This window comes from Hyaena hyaena, unplaced genomic scaffold, assembly GCF_003009895.1.
Source record: "Hyaena hyaena isolate Hyena2069 unplaced genomic scaffold, ASM300989v1 scaffold_305, whole genome shotgun sequence".
In the NCBI taxonomy this organism is placed as follows: Eukaryota; Metazoa; Chordata; class Mammalia; order Carnivora; family Hyaenidae; genus Hyaena; species Hyaena hyaena.
Genome location: NW_024080938.1, coordinates 651,623 through 670,708, shown reverse-complemented (window position 1 = coordinate 670,708; position 19,086 = coordinate 651,623). Strand labels below are relative to the sequence as shown.

Here is a 19,086-nt window from a genome sequence, read left to right as displayed (position 1 = left end):
TAACACAGCCCATGAGTGGTGAAGTAAGTACATGCACGTGAGAGACACTTAAGTGGGGGTAGGGTCACAGGAAACCCACTTGCTCAGATGCTCTGGGGGCAGGAAAGAGAAGGGAAGTGGTTCTTGGCCATGGTTCCACACTAGAAATAATGGAAGAGATTTTTTTAAATCTCACAAGCCCACCCCTAGCCTAACTCCAGGATTTTTATTTCATTGGTCTGGGAGGCTGTAGAATTTTTTTAAAAGCATCCCAGAAAACTCCAGTGTGCATCCCTGGGCAGTATCACAACGTGAGGGGTCCCTTAGAGACCAGTATTTGCTTCAGTGTCCTTTTATGTCTTCATCTCCCCAGACCAAGAGTAAAGGCTCTGCACTTACGCATGACCTTATTCAGCTTGGCAACTTAAATACTGCAATGTGCACAAGTCATGCACCTGTTTCCAATAATAGAGTGGCTGGTCTGAATTTTCTAATTTTCACAAAGAGAAAAGCCTCTAAGGGTGAGTGCAAAATAGAGAAAAACACCGAGGCAAACAACAGTGCGTTTTCCTTGGGAGCTTGACTGCCCCAGTTGCTTGGGCAAAATCCTGCTGCTCAGATTATTCCTTGGCAGTAGTTAACCCTCAAATACTTGGTTCCAAATGGATTAGCTCAGAACACCAAATGAAAATGCAGGGACATTTTAGTAAAGAATGATTAAGCATAATCCCAGATCAGAAAGCCGGGAATGGCAAAAATGAAAACCCTGCCATATACTACATACATACATACATACATACATACAATATGTTGGTGGGAACTTTGGTTTGCTACAGCAACAACCAGTTTGTTACAGCAACAATCCCTACCTCCATCCTACTTAATTCCCTGACAATGTTCATGTATACAGATTATGTGGTTCCACTAAGTAACCTAACCAAATTTAGAGGAGATTGAGGCCCAGAAAGAAGGCATTCCTAGTATCATCCATGCAACTGAAATGGCTTAATAGGACCCAAGTGACCACAAGGCGCATCCTAGGCTCCTTTCCTGATGTAGGCACTGATTCAGACATAGGACTTCTAGATACTTGTCATATCTAATCTAATGGAAAGTCACAGAACATTTTTAACCCAACAGCAGATAATTGTAATGAAATGATTCTGGCCAAGAGGGCCCATTTGTAATAACGAATTCAAATCAGATTCATAGAAGCTATAATTCAGCCATAGTGAATACCACCTTCATTTTCCATATCATCTCTCTTCCAAGAAGGCAAAATTACTCAATATTCAAATAATTATTTTTACTTTTCAAGTAGCCCTGTGAAGTAGTTATGAGGAAGATAATATTGCCTCACTTATAGAAAATGAGTTTTATCCACGTTCAAAACTTCAGTGTCATTTCTGGCACATCACTTCCTAATGTCCTTCAATGCAATCAAAGACCTATCAAAACAAAACTGATATCTCCAAGGAAGGAAATCATCCTGCTCTGAGCCTTGCAATTTGTCATTGGAAAATCCAACCCAGGACCCCGTTTTATCCACTCCTTTGCTTTTCTACTAGGTCTTTGGCCTCCTATGTGACTTCATTCAAGATTTAGACAGAGACTTGGGATACTTTGGTCCAGGGCAGCCACATTCGAAAAGATTTTCTCTGGCTGACAGGCCTGGGAATAATTCGTTTCTTCTCAATACCTCTTCCACAGTTGATGCATTTAGAACACTAAATTTCCAAACACTGCATTCCCAAGGGAACACCTTTAAGGAGACTGAGGTGTGACCACACTTAAGAATTACAATTTTTTAAGAGAAAAATACAACACAAAATAAAACATGATACATTTATCTGGGATGAGTCTAAAGACTTCCAGAGACTAGAAGCCAGGACTCCCCCTCTGAGTACTGACAAATAAGTTTTCCATTGACATGGGCACCCAGCTGTTAGCCAATAAATGAGAAGTGCACACAAATCTGGAGAGGGCTTGGGACCCCCAGAAAGCTTCAGGAGATTTGTATGTTGTTTTAAGAAACATTCTGACAGAATTGAAATCAAAACCTTAAAAAATCATAAATTAATAAGAATTAAAGGATGAAGGCAAAAAAGGGAAAAGAGAATGAATTATAGGCAAAAGCATGTAAAGTGGAGTTACCTGATAAAAATGAAGAATAAAGTAACGAGACAGAATACATGAGGTAAAAGGAAGAGACTATAAAGAGATTACAATGTGGACAATGTGCTGAATCTCTCTATTTCAGGGCAAATTATACAGGGGAGGAGAAGCAAAATCAACACAAGCCGTGTTTACTTTTTAAAAAATAAAGCATGCAATCAGGTAACAGATAACGGTTACACTCGCACATGTAAGGTTTTTTTTTTTTTTTTTTTTTCCTCCACAAAGCACAAAAAGCAACAATTCAGCTTTTCCCGTTTTTATTCCCATTCCCATTACGGAGCCCAGCTGCTGAACATTTGAATTGAAGATCATGAAACCAGGCCAGCAGCTAATAAAAAAAGGTAGCGCAAAGCTGGCCCTCTGCTGGTGGAATAGTCTTACTGCATCCCAGAAAGCAGAAAGCTGGAGGTTTTTTAAGTTTCTGCTTTAACTGTCAGGGGCAGGAAAGGGACAGAAGATTTGGAAGGTTCAGCAAGGAGGCCTTATTTGGTGCGAGGCCTCTTTGCTCCCAATACTAAATTATAAGATAAAGACAGGTGGGTGGCAGTATCCACATCCCCTCACACATGCTAACATTTACCAACATTTCCTTGGTTAACTAACATGTATTGTAGCCCGTGTACCACTCCTATCTTTGAGCCGACAGGTCTGTTGCAACTGCACATCTCACAAGTCAATTCTCAGGGAGCTGGCTTCCAAAACTTCTTGAAACACTGATTTAGACAATACACTCTAGTCTGGGACAGGCAGAGGAGTGCCCACGTGGCTTGAAAGGTTTCCCCTCCTGCTGTTAGGGAAGGGAGTCTATCCCTAGTCTCCCTTTTTCTCTCTTCTTCCGGGGCCCCTAGGGCACCAGCAGACAAGACTGTGAAACCCATTCTCTTCCTCAAAAGAAGATGCAGCTAAGAATCTCCCAAAGTGGCAAGAATCCAACCTTAGCCTGGGGCTTAGGGAAGAATAGCTAATTTCCCAAGAGGTCTCATCTTTCCTTTCCCAGGGAGCAGCTTGTCCAGATACCGAAAGAGTTCAATGAGGGAAGCCAAAGAAACAGGAAGGAAGCCCCAACCTCAATTGTTCCTTGGAGAAGCCAGGCTTCTCAGCTGCAGAATCTGGGACAGCATGTTTTATTTTCACCATAACCATCAAAGTCACAGACAGGGCAAACGCATTCAGCCTGTGTACACTGTGAGCCAGAGTTAAGCTGGGACGTCCCTGAATCTGTCTCCTAGGACCAGAACTGCCTCATTAAAAGGATAAAAGATGATATCTGCTGAGCTGGTGGAAAGTGGTGGCTGCATTTTTATTAAAGTCTCTGCTGCAGCAGGCCCTGTCCCCAAAGGTTCATATTCCAAGAATCTCCACCCCTCTGCCTGGAGCATGTAAGTGATTCTCTGTAACTCATTAAGGTAAAACAAAAAGCTTTCTATTGTGCTTTTTGCACAGGAGTGATGTCAGTTGCATAATAGCTACAGTGTTTCCGCTCCTGGGCGGAGCCTGCAAAGATAGAACTGACCTGGGGCACCTGGGTGGGTCAGTTGGTTAAGCCTCCGACTTTGGCTCAGGTCATTATCTCATAGCTTGTGGGTTCGAGCCCCGTGTCCGGCTCTGTGCTGATAGCTCAGAGCCTGGAGCCTGCTTCGGATTCTGGGTTTCCCTCGCTCTCTCTGCCCCTCCCCCACTCGCACTCTGTCTTTCTGTCGCTTGAAAATAAATAAACATTAAGAATTTTTTTTTAAAAACCTGACCTCATAATTTTATAATAGGGGTCCCAGGAGCACCACACACGGTTGACATGGATGGCTGCATCTTGAGCAGACTCATAAAGGGCCATGGCCCAGCACAAGCAATTCCAGAGCCTGACATTTTAGGTATCTCTCTGGTAGAGCCAGAGCCACCCCATCCGGAAGACTGTCTTGCTTTATCACATAACCTCTGCTTTGTGAGAAAGCCACCAAAGCTCTCAGTAGTCTTAGACTAACCCCCACTACTGTAGTTGCAGGGCTCTCATGGCCTCACCTTGGTGCCTGGGCAAAAGTGAATCTAGCCAACTCATGTCCCCATAGATACACGGAGTCCCAAGCACCCACCTCAGTGTCCCGGATCAGATCCTGGACCAGAAAAGCTAGAACAAATGACAAACCTGTCCAGGAAAACAGGTGTTAGCAGCCATAGTCCTCAAGTGGGCAACTCTTGGGCCTGAAGAAAGGCCCGTCGCATGCCCCAATCCCCCACCCAAGCCTCTGCTCACTCACACTCTCTCTCTCTGGCTAGCTGGCCCCTACTCACATCCTCACATCCGAGGGGCTCAGTACCCCGCTGAAGTACAGCTCCCTACCTGAGGGTGGCGCTCTCCCCCTGCCGGACCGTCACGTTGTCCATAGCTTTGGGGAAGGTGGCATCTCCGCTGCGCACGGGCACTCCTGTGGGTACAAGGAACAGCAGCCTGAGAGACACGACCACGAGGCACTTCCAGGGCAGGAACAGGTACCCACAGACCCCCATCCTCGACAGCCACAACTTCCCAGAACTCCGGCAGCGGCACGGTCCTTGTCCCCCGCCCCGCACACCAGCGGGTCTCGGGCGGTGGTGTGGGGAGACGGGAAGGGGATGGAACAAGCCAGAAGCAGAGAGGGGGAAGGAGGAGAAACGAGTCCAGGCTCTCCGGAGTCTAATGATTCTTCCTCAAATCCTGCCTCAGCTTTCCAGCCTAGCAGAACCAGATGCCCCCTCCTGCATCCAAAAAGAGCTTTCTTGACGCTCCCCTGGGGAGGAGGGAGGCAGCCAGGAAGGGAGAGAAAGAAGGAAGGTGCAGGGATGAAGGTCACAGATTGCTCTTTCTCTGCCTCTCTCTTCAAGATGCTACTTTAAGATTCAGTTGGGCACGTTCTGCAGAGGTCTGGCATCAAAAGTTTATAACCCAAAGAAGCAAGTCAAGTGTCTCTGACATAAAGGAGATGTCCTAAATCCTGCCGCTTCAAGGAGAGGAGAAAATGCTTTATTAGCTCACACACATGTATAGATGTATTTATAGACCAGCCCGAGTCTCGAATCTGGAACCCAAAGGCGGCAAAAAGTTCCGGCGCGGGGACCGGCGGCCGTCGCAGCCCGAGTATCCGTCGGTGCCGTGGGCGTCCTCCACCGCAGCGCGGGCGGCGACTGGTGGCCGGCCCGGCCCGCGTCGCCAGCCCGCGGAGCGCCGCGCGGCGCAGGCTTCGGGCGCACGGGGAGCTGGCGGACGGCGCCCCCGCCTCCTCCGGGGACGCGGCACGGGACGCGGGGACGCGCGGACGCCACGCTCAGCGGCCGCCCCCGGCCTCCGCGCCGCCTTCCTCCCGGGAGCAGCCCCGACGCGCGCGGGCCCCGACCGCCGGGGTTGTCATGGCAGCGGCTCCATCACTGACCGCCACTTTCTCCGGGGCCTGCGCCGAGCGAGCGGGCGGACTGCGCGCTCATTCTGGCGGGCGGGCGCAGGGCTCCGGGCGCGGGGCGCGGGCGCCCACCTTAACCCCTGCCGCGCCGCGCCCACACGGGCTGTACCGCGGAGCGGCGTGAGGCCGGTGCAGCAGCCGGCTCCGCTCTCCCCCGGACACCAGAGCCAGCCGAGAGGATGCCGCGCCCCTCTAGGTGGCTTCTCCTGCAAGGGGCGGAGAGGGGGGAGGGGGAGGGGAGTGAGGGAAGACAGAGTTCGGTAGCGGGGCGGGGGGGAGGGGGGGGAAGCAGCAAATGGAAAAAAGTGATGCTCGCACCTTCCCTCCCCATGCGCAAGCCGAAGTTGCCAGACCCTGGGCTGGAGAACTGATCCTCATTTCCTAGGAGGTGGCTAAACTGGTGTGTGCGCGCTCGCCACGGTCGCTGTTTGCCACCCGCCAAGCTGCCTACAGTCCCAAGGCAGAGCTCCCCGGAGCTTTTGCAAAAAGATGAAGTACACCCTCCGCTCAGATGACCCACCTTTGAGCTACGTCTGGCTCCAGACTCTTTCCCCCAAACTGGCAACTCTGAATTTCTTCATACCTACAGAATAGTCCTCAACCTACTCCATTCTTATTACTCAAGCATCTTCTTGTAAAAAAGTAAAAGATAGGAAAATCCCATGGAGATCCTAAAAAGTATTAGGGTTGATTTTCTGAAACTGCATCTATGGCTTTATGTTCACAACATGAATTGACACTATAATGGTATTGGTAGGGGACTTGGTGGATAGGCCATTCTGAAAGCCAACCTATCAGTTTCTTTGGGGCTTTGATTAATTTAGTTCAGTTCTTAGCCAGAGTGCTCAGGCTTTCCTTGCTCCTCTCCTGTCATTTTTCTTCTCTTGCTCCGGGCCGGAGCCACCTCGTACCTGATGGAAGCATAGCCTATACCCCTACATCATAATTTAATGGTTGCTATGTGCATTTTCTTTATTCTTTTCCACATCCTTGTGTTAAATTAGGCAGGGCTCTGAACAATGGAATTTAATTCTAAGTAAGCTCTAAACTCTTGTTCATCATTTTAGCTTTCTAAAGATTCTACCTGTACTGGGTTATGAGGGACTGAGCACAAATAAATACTGTTCTGTCCTCTCTTGTAAAATGAGAGCCCACATACATTCTTAGGTCTAAAGTTTTTAGTGAGAGCATCACACCTCAGGAAAAAAGAATACTTATCACTAGTGTTGCTATGTATGCTTTATATCTTTTAATATAGTAAAAAAAAAAACACATAACATCTTCTTTCCAGAGAGGAGATAGTAATGAAGGCAGGAGTTAGGCAGAACACTCATCCTGAGCACTTGGGCTACAACGGTGGGAGGAGAAAGGATGCCCAGAAGAGAGGCTCAGGCCTCAAAGAGCAGCCAAACTACTTATTTTGGAACCACCCGCCAGTTTTAATGACACACATCTTTCCTTAAGATTTGAGTGTACCTGGGTTTTCTGTAGACACATCGTACATAATCCTCTAAACTCTGAGATGCTCTTATCCATTATCACCAGACTGGAAAGGCTTTTTTTAGTGCTTTAACCTGAGTAAAGCTGAGGATGTGAGACTGTGCTTATGATTTTCTTCAATTACAGACTTCGTATCTTGAACCCTGGGGGATGGTGGCATGGGGTTGGGTCAGCACTTGCCACTTGGTTGTAGTGGGCTCAGGTGACATTCCCTACTCATCCACCTGTAGGTCTGGTCCTAGTGCTTCTCAGGAGATGCAAACAAAGCCATTGCTAAATGCTAACGTAGTCTATCAAGGATTGTTTGAAATGGGAAAAGTTACTGGGGAACTAGTCCAGCTGGGAAAAGAACAGAAGGGACAAGAAGAGCAGCAGAGATAAGTTGAAGCAAAATGTTCTTTTTTTATTATTAAAAATTTTTTCATGTTTATTTATTTTGAGAGACAGAGAGAGACAGAGTGCAAGTGGGGGAGGGGCAGAGAGAGAGGGAGACACAGAACCCTAAGCAGGCTCCAGGCTCTGAGCTGTCACAGAGCCTGACATGGGGCTCAAATCCACAAATCGTGAGATCATGACTTGAGCTGAAGTTGGCCACTCAACCCACTGAGCTACTCAGGTGCCCCATATATATTCTTAATAATGTGTAATAAGTATTTCTTTTGAGGAAGGGATAAGTGTCCTTTTGTTTTTTCTGGGTTGGCTTCCCCCAACTATAGGTATCTGGAGTTCTAGAACACAGGGTCTACTGTGTCTCTTCTCTTCTGTAAGCTGCCTTCCCTAGTTCAATATTTGTGGGTGAATAAATGGGTGAACTCTGGGGCTAGTGAAGGGCTAGTGAATCTGAGAAACAACCGCAGTGGCCTAATCCTTATGTTAATCTTTGCTGTCTGCAGTTTTGTGGCAGAGATTTCATTCGTGTGTAAGGCATTGTTAGGGGCCAATATTCCAATTACAGAGTAGAAAAGCCAAACCAATTTGGAATGGGAAAGAGAACAAGGGGTGAGGTTCACAATGAACGAGGACTACAGTGGTTTATATTGAGGGTTTTCTTAGAAATGTCTGCTTGAGTACCACCATGATGGGGAGACTCCCAGTTAAACCCCTCTCAGATCTATATCCATATATGAAGACAAATTGTATGAGGACAAATTAAGAGTCCTGACTAAGAGTGTTCTTTCTGAAGTTAGACTGTCTCTTTGGATACTGATTCCCTAACCCTTCAGTTGTGTGACTGGTACCTAAAAATACCTATCTCATGGGAGTTTGGGAGGTCTCAAAATTTCCTCCGGATTTTGTTTTGAGGTCTAGTATGTTGACAGATGTGGAGACAGCTTCCTTGAAAGAAGAATTTATTTATTGCTTATCATTCCCAGGAGGAGAGGATGTGCAGAGCCACGTGGGGAAGCACCAAGGTGGGTCAAGAAGAGAAGAATCAAGGAGAAAACAAAACCACAGAGCCTCAGCTGCAGTCTCCATGAGAAGGACTGAGTGAGGCAAGGTAGGCAAGCTTGAGCCAACTTAGGATCAGATTGTTTGAGTAATTTGGCAGGCTCTGGGCTACAGTGGTGGTGTCTAGTGTTCCTGGGGTGAGTTAGGGCAGAGGAAATAGCTTGGTGTGTGACAGTTGGATAAACAAGGTTGATCAGGATGTGGGCTTTTACTTGATTGGTTTGCCTATGAAGGCTTGCCTATGGTTGAAGGAAGGCAAGTTGCTTGCTAGCTCTAGGAATTAGCTAACCCTAGGAGGGGCAGTATCTCCAGTATTAGCATGCCTCCCAGATGTCAAGGCATTATAAAATACAGAAAATACCAAAACACGACTAATACAGGGTGACAACTAGTGAGGCAATATGGGTAACACATCACCAAAGAACTCAGCACCTTGGAAGCATTTCACAATCATAAATTATGATTATACAACATAACTACCACTTTCCTTTGATAACAACTTGTGACATGTAGACAGTCACGAGTAAAAGATTGTAAATGCCCCATGTGCAAACTACAGCTTTGATCCAGATCTACAGACATCTTGATATTCGTGGTGATTTATAATAGAAAAGGTAGAGGTGCATCCAATGCAGTGCAGTCTCTTCAGAAAACTTAAAGCAGAGAGGCTACATGAACTGAACGATAGTTTTGAAATGTGGCTGTCATATAGAGAATGGTATTCAAGGGTACAGAATGGAAGACGGGAGATTTTTAAGAGTAGAACAAGAAGGAAATCATGACAATATTGACATGACAATATCATGACAATATCAGGGAATGATGATGGGGGAAAATGGAAATGTGAGAAGTATATCTTGGATGAACAGAGTTTAGAACTTTCTAAGAGTTTGGATTTTGGGATTGAGAAAGAAAAAGGTACTGAGGATGACTCCTAAGTTTTGGTTGGTAACTGGATATTGAGGGGTACAATTTCCTGTGAAGAGGATGTCTCCAGAAGGAATAGATTTTGAGAAGCCGGAGTTGAGTGAATACAAAGCTCCATGAGACCACCAGATGGAGATGTGAGGTTGGCAGTGGGAGAAAAGAGTCTGAAGCTTACCATACAGAGCTGAGGACAATACTAGGATCTCATCGAAAAACTGCTTCCAAGCTTACTATTTTAAAAGAGGTGGTAAAACTCTTTCGGGTGGGGGGAGGGAGGGTAGAGAGACATGTTATCCATGGATAACCCTCATCCCAGATATAGGAGCCTCTCTGCCTTTGTTTGTACATTAAAAATAATCCCCCTTATCTTAAGCTTCAGAACCTAAGCAATTCCATGGATTTCAGTTTGTCTCCTAGTGTATTTCTCCTGTTTGGCCACATCTCAGCTCTTGCGGGCAGATTTTAGGATTGATGCAGAGTGAGGCCATGAAGTTATCTGTCCATTTTTGAAAGGATGCTGCTCACTTCCCCTTAATAAGTGTGAAATGGTCCACATTTAAGTCATGTGTCTACTATCATCTTGGTCAATTGAAAGCCCCTGTTTTAAAGTGTAGTAGGACTAGAACAGGGACACTGGAGTCTATCTGAATCCTACCTGTAAATACTTCTGTGTGACTTTTTACAATTTCCTTAACTTTGCTAATCCTCAGTTTCCCATCTATAAGTAGAGGCAATGATAATAATGAGTACATACAGTATTTCTGGGTGTTAAAATGAAATACTGTGTGTAATGTCATCAGCATCCTGTCTGGCACTCAGTAAGCACTCAATAAATGTTAGCTCTTATTACCTATACAAAGTACTTAATTCTCCCATGCAGAGGTTTCTTCCCTGAAGTGGTTTTGTGGACAGATAAGCTGTAGGATGCAGAGCGGACAAAATCCCAAGTTATTTGAAGGTCGTGTGTGTGTGTGTAATATGGGAAACAGGATAGGTATTTCTCTGATTTTAAAGAAGAGCCAATTTAGAATTAGAAGTCACCAGAAGATCACCTACAGATCAAAAGTAGTTATTAATAAGGTTTTAGTTTACATGGAGGAACTGCCTAGGTGAGGGTGACTTTGGGGGAATTCTGGATCCAACAGAAATATCTGAATGTGCCTAATGAAATTTGTTTCCAGTTGTAAAAGGAATTTCAAACTGTGTGTTATTCATAAACAAAGAAAACTTACAGCTTGTGTTTATCTGGGAAAAGATTATACCCAGCTGCTCTGTGTGTGCATTAGGAACAAACATAAAGTAAGAAGCCCATGCATGATACATATTTATATTACAGAAACCTACCTAAATCAGTAAGGACCCAGTGGGGTGGAACGACCAAGGAGGCTTTGTAACTTAGCCTAAAGAAGGTGGCTCTCTCAGGGCCCTCAGGACAAGGAGGTGTAGTAAACTAGAAATGTTTGCTAGTGACCAGAGAGGTAAGAATTAACTGAGCCTTCAGTTTCTAGGCTCAAGGAAGTTCCAAGAAATAGCAACGGATACCAGAACACAATACTATGAATGAGACACAAGTAGTGAACTCCATAAAACCTAAAGCAGTTCCCATATAATAGCTACCTATGTGATCAGTGCTAGGTGGGAATGAGGAACTTCACTTCCCATTGTCTCTTTGCACTTCTGCAAATGAAGGAAATATATGTCAAACGGTTTTCCTGGTCACCTGCTGACTTGAGGCCAGACTTCAGGTCAGTTGACTCTTAATCTGTTCTTCTTTCATCATAGACCACTTAAAATCCTTTCTAACACAGGACTCATCTGCTCGAGCTAGTAAAAAGCACCAATATTGGGCATGAATTAAAATTCATGCTTCACATCCGAGCTCTGCCACTTATGAGCTCTGTGATCTGGGGCATATTACTTATCTCCACTGTGTTTTTATCTTTTCATCTGTAAACAAGGTTAATAAAAGCTTCTTCAAAGGGTTGCTGTGAGAATTAAGACAGATGATACACGTGAAAGCTCTATTATAGTGCCTGGCACAATGGCAGCTATTAGTGACAGTGAGCATTCAAGTCCCCTTCTCTGTGCCAAAATGAATGAAACTGACCGAAACAAAACAAAACAAATATGGCAACAAAAATAGCCCAAGGAATGCACGAAAACAGCAACAAAAAAAAAATAAAATAAGCAAAGCCAGGAGAAAAACATAAGACACACAATATATGCATGGTAAAAATAGGTAGGTAAGGTGTTCCCCAAGACATAGAGAGTGATCTACAGATAGCTATAGAAGCCAATCTATGTATCTTCATCCTTATCTTACTCTTTTTTTCGAAATGTGTGTGTATATGTGCAGACATGTGTGGACATGTATTTAACTATCTTCCTCCGTTAGAATTGCAAGATCCCAGAGAGTAGGATATCTGTCTTGCTCATCCCTGATTCCTCTACTGTGGACTAGAGCTTGGCACAGAGTATATGTCAGCAAATATTTGCTACATGAGTTAACTGATGTCCACTATCCGTAATCTGTAGAAAGTCAGTGAGGTGGACAGCAGAGGGTCCAACCCCATCCCCACCAGGGACTCTCTTTACTACACTCTCATTTCTTCCCTGGTGCCCAAACTTGTCAATGGTGGGACAATGCAAGACATCAACCACATTAAAGTACCTCCTTCTGGAAAAGATGGAGATGCCTTTAAAGGGACCAAATTTCACAAGACCTACAATAAACTCACCTTATTATTTAATAGCCACACCTCATATAATTCTAGAACTCAAATAACAAAAAAAAAAACATTATAGTGAGAACTACAAACCATAAAATGCATTTTTTAAATGCTCAATAGGAGTCATTACAGTCTTACTCCTCCCAGGTCTCACTCTTGCTTCCACTGTAATAAGTGGAAAATGAATCATTCCACTCAGAGAACCAAGGTGTGAAGGAGAAAAGGATCAATTTGTCTGGCTCTAAATCTGGACACGCCACCTAGAAGCTGGGGGCTGTGGGCAATGGGCCAGAGTTCTCTGGCACCGAGTTTCCTCAATGGTTATTTGGACAACATTAACACTATTTTCTTTCTTTGAAGAATTGAACAAGTTTTACATGAAATATCTAGCATAAGTCTGGACACGTAGTAAGTATCAATAAACAGGATGGTACCTCACCCGGGCTAAGATGAATCTGATCACTCTTGGTCTTAGGGAGGAACTAGAACTCAAGTTTTATATTATCTACTGGTAACTCAGAATCTTATCTTATTGGCCAACTTGTTTTATATTGTCTATTTTGTTGACAAGTTCATTCAGTCATTAATTGTTGTCTTTTGGGTTTTGGGGGTTCTTTGACCAATATTAATAGAATATCTGGGCACTTTACTGGGCCTGGGGATACAAACAATAGATAGATCACTTATCCTCAAGGGAGTGTATAGCCTAGTTAGGCAAATAAATCAGATCTTGCAGTACAATATACGATTTAAAGTAACAGTATGCAAAGGTGCCTTAGCATCTCAGAGTTGGACCATCTAAACTGGATTTGGGGTGTCAGAAAGCTGCTCAAAGAAAGTGAACCCTAAACTCACTCCTAAAAGCTGAAGTTTTAGGATTCAGGCTGCCACTTGCCTTCTGATGTTGGCAGCTGAGCAGGTGATATTACCAATCAGAGAAACAGCAAGAGGAGTTGATACTTAGTGGAGGGTGAGCAATGATAAAGGCTGAATGGAAACTGCCAGTGAAATATCCAAGTAAAGATATCTGTTGGCATGGGGATATTTAGGTTTTGAGCTTGAGAAAAAGACAATGTTTACAGTTATAGATTTTGGAATCATCTCTGTAAAAGTGGGAGCTGAAGCCCTGGGTAAGAATAAAGTCAGTCAACAAGAGCAGTGGAGTGAGAAGGAATATAGCATTAGTGTGAATTCTAGGCAATACAAACATTTAAAGGGGTGAGTGGAAGAACCCATGAAGGAGTCTGCTGAGTAACTAGAAAAACAGATGGAAAATCAGGATTTGATAGCTTCATAGAAATCAAGGAGGAGGCTAATCAGGAAGAAAAGATTGGTTAACCATGTCAAATACTAGAGAATTCAGGTTAGCGAAGGATGGACAATCAGGCTTTCGGTCCTGCACAGTGGAAAATGCGGGAGATATTGGCAGAAGCAATTTCCCCAATAGGGAGGTGGAAGTTTGGTGCTGAACTTAGGTGGGAGGCAGTATGAGGAGTACAGAAAGCAGATATGGCCAGGCTTTCAAGCCCACCTCTGGGCGAATGAAGAAAGAAAGAGAGAAAGAGAGAAACGGAGAAAGGGAGGAAGGGAGGGAGAAAAAGAGAAAGAGAGAGAGAAAGAGAGAGAGAGAGAAAGAAAGAAAGAAAGGAAGGAAGGAAGGAAGGAAGGAAGGAAGGAAGGAAGGAAGGAAGGAAGGAAGGAAGGAAGGAAGATCTCTAAACTAAATAGAGATGTGGATCTGGAAGAGGTTAGTGTTGTGTTTTGTTTTATTTCACTTCAGCATGTGAGACTTGAATATTGATATGTAGTGTCTGAAGTCAGCGTTCCCTGGAGGTGCCATAGACCTGCCTGTGCTAATCACAGCATCTTGTGCATGGACAGCAATTAATAAATGTGTTAGGATGAACTGTTTCAGGTTAGAAGTCCCATCCCTGGATCCACTCAGGGACAGACCAACCAACCAACATTTATTTTATTTTTTATTATTATTTTTTTATTTGGAGAGAGAGAACAGGAGCAAGGGAGAGGCGCAGAGGGAGACACAGAGAGAGAGAGAAAGAGAGAGAGAGAGGGAGAGACAGAGACAGAGGGAGACAATCTTAAGCAGGCTTCATGCTCAGTGCAGGGCCCAGTGCTGGGCTCAGTCCCACAACCCTAGGAATATGATCTGAGCTGAAATCAAGAGTTGCATGCTCAACCTACTGAGCTACCCATACTCCTCAACTGCCCAACCAACCAACATTCAAAAACTAATAGTGGCCTTCATCATCATCTTTATCATCATCATCATTATCATCATCATCACCATCATCCTACTATGTGTTGAACAACACAATATACACCTCACAATTTAATATAATTATTTTAACACCTGTATTAGGAAGGTACTCTTGGGTTAAAAAACTGATACATAGAGAAGCAAGATTAGTCATAGTGATTTCTAGAAACTCCAAATAGAAAATGCTAAATCTTTCCTCCCTCCTCATGGTTCCCTACTCTGTTACCAGTGCCCATAACAGTGGTTAGAATACAGCATATTTTCAATAAATATTTATTTAATAAATAATAAAAAATAGTCATGTGTCTCCAACCCTTACCCTGCAATCTCACAGGTATTATAGCTATTCAATAGTCACATACCAAATATTATATAATTGAATATATTTATCCCCATTTAGACATTGGATATGATTTTACCAGTAGCAATTTAGCTCGAGGTGAAGAATTAGAATTATATGCTCTGTGCCCGGATGCTGGACCACACTATTATTTATATTGTGAGAAGCTCTTCATGAGAGGAAAACAGTGGCTGTACCACATGGCTAACAAGCTAGGTGGATGGGCTTCAGATATGAATATCCTAATTAATAAAACATAACCATATTAATCAGAAGCATAGCTTGTGATTTATATAATCACTATGATATATGATCACTTGGCATAATGACTAAGCCTCTCATAAAGTATTATGACATCACAGAGTGCAGACTTTATTCATTTATTTGTATGAGTTCTCAGGCTCTCGGGTGTGGACTTGTGGTGTGGTGACATTTTTAAAATGTATTTTATTGTGGGTTTTGGCCAAAAAAGGCTGTGGTGCATTGGCTGGGACAATCTCTAAAATTCTGCTGGGCTGTAAGCATCATCACCTCAGCCTCACAGATATCTAGGATTTGTCTACGAACCACCTCTTTTTATCACCAGGAATGCTCCCCTACCCACCTCTTAACTTAGCACCAAAGTTTTGCTAACTGTAGTCCTGAAAGTCTGTCTCATCTCCTCCCAGCTGCTGTAGCTCCTGGTCACCTTGCTGGATGGATTCAGTGTCACAAAGACTCAGACATGGAAAAAAAAAAAAGACAACCACCGCTGGAGGCCGCTCCGGCAGGTCCAGGGGTCCCTGAAGGATGGACAGTGTCGGCGAGGGAGAGAGTGAGAGAGCCCCGAGATTCTTTCTGGTCACCAGGCAGGCATCTCTGTCCTGTTGGTTTTGGTGTCTTTATTTATAGGTCTAATGATAACATGACATCAGAAAAAAGGAATTTTTACAATGGATAACTCTTTGTGATAAGATGCTTTGGAAAGTGTACAGAAGCAGGCTTTACAGAGGTATTCTTGCAGAACTACTCCAATCATAGTGAGGTTGAGTAAATCTTACAACTAAGGAAATAACAGCGTATTTAGTGAAAAACAGGATAACATACATATTTGTTCTAAGTGAATAACGCTAAGGTTAGGTCATAGGTTAAGTGTATAGATGGGCTAGGAGTCATTCTGTCTGGCTCACAAAATGACGAATGCTTTTGAGCTGATTAATAAGTTGTTTGTGGAAACCTTTTTGACTTGATGCTAAATGTGTAAACACCATGGAGGCCCTAAATGTGTCGGCCTTTGTTTTTGGGTTATGTTTTAGCTACTCTTATCTATCCTCATCTCAGCTGCCAGTGTGAGGGAGGGTGTTTGTGAAAAGTAGGCCTTAGGGAAGGGACTGCCATACAAATCACCAGTTATAAAAGGTGTAAGTATTAACTTAAGTTCTGCCCTTATCTATTCCTTAACTCTAAACGAGGCTCTTTGTTTCGGGTCCAGGCTCAACTGTCTTTGATTTGCAAGGCCCATAGGAAGAGCCTTTTGACAATCGCCCACAGAGATTTCATCTCAAATCTCTTTCGTGAAGGCAGGAGTATGCTTTTCCTTAGGAGGGATCTGTGTCCAGAATATGGGTCTGATATGGAATATTGTGAGGCCTGGTCAATACCAACAGGCTTATTTCCAACATGAGCCAGTAGTAGCAGAAGGAGATACCAGCTTTCGTTTCTCATGGCAGGAGCTGTGCAAACACTGCCATTTTCTTGCTGTGACTGTCATCCAGAGAAGCCAGGTGCAACTCCCAGCAAAACACCACCACCACCACCAACAACAACAACAATAACCACCACAACAAAAAACTTCCCTGGATCATGGGCTCTAAATTGCCTGTGGAGCCAATTCCCTCCCTGGGAAGGGAAAAGAGAAAATCAGCTTTTGACTTTCCCTCCACCAGGGGTCAGAAAGTCTTGGGATAGAGAACAGGAAAGGAAGTGGCAGAGCAAAAGCAGAAGACAAAGAAAGAAAGGAGAGTTATAGGGTAGAGAGAGGACAGGTCCAGACCTCTTGTATTAGAGTTCTCCAGAGAAACAGACACAGTAGGGTTTTGCATATATGTTACTTCTCCCTCTCAGTTCTTCTGTGTGTGTGTGTGTGTGTGTGTGTTTTAAGGAATTAATTTCTATGATTATAGAAGTTGGCAAGTCCAAAGTGTGTGGGATAGGCCAGCAGGCTTGAGACCCAGGGAAGAGTTAATGCTACCGTTCAAATCTGAAGGCTGTCTCCTAGTAGAATTCTGTTTCTCAAAGGAGGTCAGTTTTGTTCCATTAAGGTCTTCAACTAATTGGATGAGGCCCACTCATATTATGGAGGGTAATCTGCTTAATCTGCTTTCCTCTAAGTCTACTAACTTAAATGCTAATCTCATCTAAAAGAAAAATACCTTCACAGAAACATCTAGAATAATGTTTGACTCTAAATATGGATATTGTGGCCTATCCAAGTTGACACATAATATTAACTATTACACATCTCAATTGCCCTTTGAAGCAACCCTACTGAAAGGATTAAAGCATGAACATGTATTCTGTCAGGGACATCATAGAAAAGGAAGGGGAAGAAAGGTCACCTCTGCCCCTCCCCAGATAGTTTTACTTTAGGCAAGCTAATGCCTGACTTCTTTCTCAAAAAATAAAGCCCGATTAGAGTTTAAGGAATTCCAATTACAAGACACTTGAAAAGAGTTTGTATGTTGGTGTGAATGGATTTTATGGAAAATGCAGTTTGCTGTTCCTTTTCATAAATGGGGGGAGGGGGAGAAGGGACTAAAGCAGGGTGGTAAAGAAACAAGGGCTCTGAAGCCACAGAGAAAGAGAAAGAAAATGGAGCAGAGGCAGGTGAAAAATAACTTTGTAAGAGGCATAAGTGTGCATGCAGTCTCAATGTATCTGCATCTACTTTGGGAAAAACTCATAATCTGCAGACATTAAGACTACATGCAGGCACAGGTTCAGAAGTGCTGCCGTGAATCTGGGGAGGTGGAGAGGAAATTAAGATAAGATACTTCAAGGCAAATTCTTGTAATAGCGGGGGGAAAAATGAACCCAGCCTGGTCTTATCTCACAGGTAATGATCTCAATTGTTCCTTCAAAATGAAATTGGGTGATTGCCTGTATTATGTTCCAGAATGGAACATCATCCAACAGACTTATTGTTATGTGGCAAAACTCCAACCATCAATTAAGGAATGGAAATAAGGAAGCACGTGTCCCTTTTGGCTCTAAAACTGAGTTTAAACACACAGCTTCGACCTCCTGACTTGCATCAGAAAGATTGAACTACTAGGTATAAAACACCAGAGAGAAAATTTAGAATCTACTACTCTTACTGCTCCTATTGATAGTAATGATGACGATGATAATAATGATACCTATTGAATACACACAACACACCAGATTCTAAGATAAATCCAATACAATTGCATCAGCTAGCCAACAATCCTATTTTGGCAAGTTGAAAGGCTGAGGCTCAGAGCGGGTGATCTGTACAGACCCAAGTGTCAGGAGAGATGATCTCCTTCTAAAGCTCCAGTCTCTTCCTTGCTACCATGCCTGAGCCAGAAGTTTGGTGCTTTTAGGCTCGTAAGAGTCCCCTTATCAGGAAATCGGAAATCTCATGAGTGCAAAAAGCACAACTGTGGGGGAAGGTGGGAGGCTGGAATGAGGCCAGGAGCAGGGGAGCTGATGGAGGATGGTGGAGGTTAAGAGGGGAACACCAGACGAAAGGCAAAGCGGGATCCCTGTAAAAGCACAGGCTGCTTCAGCTGAGGGTAAAGCAAGACTGTGAAATAAAGCTGTGTCTTCTGCTCTCGTTTCCACCATTTCCCTCCCCCTCTCCATCTGTCTCGCTTCCCTTTTCTCTCTTCCTCTGTCTTTACTCCCCTTGCAAATCTTCATCTGCTAATTTCTATCCAACACGTTTAGAATTAATTCCAACACTTTTCTCTCTCTGTCAAGATATCCCTGCTTTCTAACCTCCCCCACCGCTTCGACAATGTGTGCATTTTATTCCACAGACACAGCTCCCAGACGTGGTTATTTGCTCTGACATCTTTGTGTATGCAATCAGCCCATGTCACTGCAGGTCTGCAGAGAGGAAAGACCAGGTCTACAGCTGGACAGCCTTGTAACTGTGTGGCCAGACTGAGTGAGAGTGAGGCCGAGGACACAGGAGGGTCCAGGAGAGAAGCAGCAGGGGACTCACACAAACATCATGTGCTGCTGGTTACAGGCAGCCAAACTCCCAGATTC

The 19,086-nt window shown here is 44.0% G+C and overlaps 1 long non-coding RNA gene across 1 annotated transcript; it reads left to right on the top strand.

Moving 5' to 3' along the window:
• The first annotated feature begins 7,669 nt into the window (after window positions 1-7,669).
• On the top strand, window positions 7,670-15,542 carry LOC120242451. Its single transcript, XR_005531079.1, has 3 exons — window positions 7,670-7,701; window positions 8,459-8,583; window positions 15,477-15,542. It is a non-coding gene; the product is annotated as an uncharacterized LOC120242451 (long non-coding RNA).
• Window positions 15,543-19,086: the final 3,544 nt, after the last annotated feature.